The following is a 4,061-nucleotide window of genomic DNA, read 5'->3' as shown; positions in this document are numbered from 1 at the left end:
ATATATATATATATATATATATATATATATATATATATATATAGGCACATACTCACACACACATATAGACATATATATATATATATATATAGACACACACATATATACATATATACATGTATGCATGTATGTATGTATGTATGTATATATGTGTGAAATATGTACAAATATTTTTCGATTGGCATATACATAGAATGCTCACTAATGAAATATCTTTCATGGTGATATAGAAATTAGCAGTTAAACGTGTAGCTTATTGATTATCCATGCTCACATTACTTTTATTTCTAAATATGTTACTCTCTGTTTTTTTTTTATATTATATAGAAGGAATTATGTAACAGACCAATTCTAATGAGTGCAAAAAATAAATTTCGACCAATTAGCTTTTAATTAATAGACTGTTAGGATGAAACGTTTGGTGTACGTGTGTACACGAAGTGCATGCAGTAAATATATTAATACAATTCTACTAATTTGTTTATCTGACAATATCTGGATAATTATACTCTAACGTTCGCGCAAATGATTTTTTTTTAGATTGCTGAAAGAATTAGTCAATTCATAGCGACTAGAGAAAGCATATAAACACCGTCTTTAACTCTATGGACACCTTTTTAACGTAAAAACATATACACAAGCATCTATTTATACACCGTTTTAAGAAATTTTATTAACAGCTTCTATCTGAAACATTGTGAATATATATATATATTTATGCTCATACCATGTATCCGCTATTCTCTTGCAAAGTATTTCACGTTTGTAATCTGATGTGCGTCCGTGTCGTATCACAGTGTTGTATCACAGCGTTGTATCAAAGAGTGGTATCTGTCTGAAAAGAGAAGAAATATTAGATATATTTCACTGAATTTATGGACATTATAGTTTTACATAATACTTAGTGTCCTGACATTTTCAATGATATGATTTGATCTTATATTTACGCCTCGATTCACATGCGTTTTCGGACGAATACTATAAAATAAACCGTGCAAGCGTTGTATTAAGAAATATACTACTCAAATTTACCTGTCACATTACTAATATTTACATGTCAGAATGAGATCCCTTCAAGCTAAAATCTGATCGGATTTCGATCCAGAGTTTTAATGTCATTTCATATATCTCAGTAATACAGCTAAGATATTTTTAAAGTTTAAGGGAAAATAAATGTCGTTGGTTTATAAGCATCCGACATCGTGCAAATATATGACATTATGATTTTCAAATCTGACAAATGAAGTTATTTCCTTAGAGTTATATATTTTGCAATAATCTGGCATTCTTATGTCAGTCTTCAAAGTCAAGCACTCCGTAAATCACGCATTTATTAGCTCGAATTTTAATATAAATATCAATTTGAGAGGAAAAATACCTAGCTCAAGATGTCTAGGTTGTTCTTCCGTATAAACTCGTTTCGTTGTGTTGTGAAATCGTATGCTTTGTTCTTTTATATTAACTTATTTCTTGCTGTGTCTTGAATAAAAAATGATCCAAGAAATATCATACTTACATTTTCTAAACGAGCTATATACTAAATTTCTACATATGCTTTATTTTGATTATAGTTTTTGTTACATAATAAATAAATTATTTTTCATTACATATGAAGACGTACGGTATCGCTGCAAGTTAAAGCAGCCTTATTATAGATGCTTAATGAAATTTGGTTTATGTATTCCGCAGTTAGTTCTGGGCTAGTGGCGTACATTGTCTGGTAATATACCATAGGGTTTCACCGTTTTGTCCACAGATTTTGCATTTATCACTTTCTGATGTGTTGTCTATTCTGTATTTTGTGTAGTTTGTTCTTAGTGTTTGCTCTTGGGCAGCACAGACTGGAGCCTCCATTTTCGGTTTTAAATCACTTTATTCATCCACAGCCATTTTTTCTGCCTGTCTTATCTTCAACATCTCTATGAAATTGAATATGCAATCTTTTCTTTACCCACCTATTTTCAGTTTGATTCGTTTTTAATTTCTGGTATAGTGCATTTTCTTTGCAATCTTTCATTCTACACAAGCCTGACCTACTTACTTTTAATAATAGTGGTTCAGTGACATATTTTACATACCATGCTATGTTGTTTTCTTCTGCTCTAATGCTGTGTTCGCATCCAATAAGTCCTCTTCCCCCTCTTTATTTTTGGTACATACAGACTGTCTGTGTCACTTTTGGTTGGAGTGACCCATATCCAGTTATTAATTTCATCGTCTTTCTGTCTAAGGTGTTTAGTTTGTCTACTGTCCATACGATTACTCCTGCTCCATATCTAAGGAGTGAAACCGTCCAGGTGTTGATAGCTTCGATCTTATTCCGTCCGTTTAATTTCAACTTAAGGAACAGTCTCAGTTTGCGCAAATACTCCACGTTAAATTTTTCTGTGATTGCTTTCTCCATCAATTTATCCATTTCCAAAATCCCCAAGTGCTTATAGCCCGTCTCTTCTATCTGCTTCGTAACCTCCCCTGACGGTATCGTTATCCTGTCCATATATTTGATTTTTCCCCTCTTCAAATGTAACACACCACACTTCTCAGTACGAACACCATTCTGATATCAGCACTGAAGTTATACACCGTATCAACGAGGGAACTGACTTGGGCTTCATTTTTACCATTAGCTTTGAAGTTATACATGAATAACAAATGTTTGACTTTTTGGTGGCGGCTTTTGAATACATACCCAACTTTTGCTTTCCTCAGTATCAGTGTTAGTGTTATCAAGCACAGTACAAAGATCAGTAGGGGCAAGCAGTCCCCTTGGAAGATGCCCCTCCTAATTCTACTGTCCCTAAACTTCTTCCGTATGCTGTCATGTCCGTCCTCCAATTCGCCATACTTTTTCCAAGCAATCGCTCAACATTCGATGTAACACCAAATGGGTTCATACACTCCATAATCCAAGAATGTAGGATCATATCGTACGCCTTACGATAGTCGATCTCTGACGTAGCTAAGTTACTTTTCTTCCTCTTGCAGCCTCTGGGTACAGCTTTGTCTATAAGTTATTATTATTATTTTTATTATTATTATTATTATTATTATTATTATTATTATTATTATTATTATTATTGTTATTATATTATTATTATTGTTGTTTTTGTTGTTATTATTATTATTATTATTATTATTATTATTATTATTATTATTATTACTTTTATTGAGTGAGAGAGCAGGGCATACCATCAAAGTGACACTGGGGTATAATATACGAAGCCCGGTATGCCCAACATGACTACCCGTCTGATAAGGGTAACCCCGGAAAGATAATCACGATCAGATCTTTGACGGATTGGAATGGGCACGTGCTACGCGATTCTGAGGAGATGTGTGCAGCACTTTGCGCAGTTGTTTGGAGAGAAAGATGGGTCGAGTGATGGGTCGACGACGGTACTGGACTTCAGTTCGTACCTGAAGTCGCAAATCGCTTGGTTGGAATGGTCTGCCTTACGTATGCTATGTAATCATGCTAGAGTTGTTTGGAAATCTCTTGACAGACATCTACTGCAACTGGCAACTGGAGAATTCCTAGTGTTCTTAGCAGAGGTGTGCTGACACTGCTAAGGAATGATGTTTACAATGGAGATATACTACAGAATTTTCGGCCCATAACTCTGCTAAACGCAGAGTTTAAGATTTCGGCCAAGTAGCAAGCGAAAATGTTGGTGCTTGTCGGCAGCCTGGTCCGAGAAGTGCAAACGTGCGCAATATCGAGCAGGTCAATCCACAACAACCTCCACCTTCTGCCATATATCATAGAGTGGGCTGGGATCAGTGTGGGATTCTGGAGTGCTGTGATAAATTTGGATCAAACAAAAGCATTCGATAGGGTCGACTATCGCTACTTGGAAGCCGTCCTGAAAGCAGACGGTATCGGACCCATTTTCAGAGGCTAGTTCGCTACAATGCACAGCAGCACCTGTTCAATGATCAAAGTAAACGGCCAACGTTTGCTATCGGCGCTTCTGTAAATATTGACACGCTGCAATTGTTTTCGTTCCAGCACACGATCTCAGATCAGGTCACTTGCTATGCAAGTGCATCTCCGTAATATA

At 35.3% G+C, this 4,061-nt stretch overlaps 1 protein-coding gene across 2 annotated transcripts in view; it reads right to left on the bottom strand.

Annotated features, from left to right (window-relative positions):
* The window catches only part of LOC106875338 (FMRFamide receptor-like), a 558,102-nt gene that overhangs the window by 40,117 nt on the left and 513,924 nt on the right, over positions 1-4,061 (bottom strand). For both annotated transcript variants that reach the window (XM_052966544.1, XM_052966543.1), the window contains exon 4: positions 728-835. The gene's annotated coding sequence lies outside the window, so the exon portion shown is untranslated. The remainder of the gene's footprint in view (positions 1-727; positions 836-4,061) is intronic.

Source organism: Octopus bimaculoides, chromosome 3, assembly GCF_001194135.2.
Source record: "Octopus bimaculoides isolate UCB-OBI-ISO-001 chromosome 3, ASM119413v2, whole genome shotgun sequence".
NCBI classification, from domain to species: Eukaryota; Metazoa; Mollusca; class Cephalopoda; order Octopoda; family Octopodidae; genus Octopus; species Octopus bimaculoides.
Note: the sequence above shows the minus strand (reverse complement) of the source record. Positions and strands in the feature narration are given on the sequence as shown.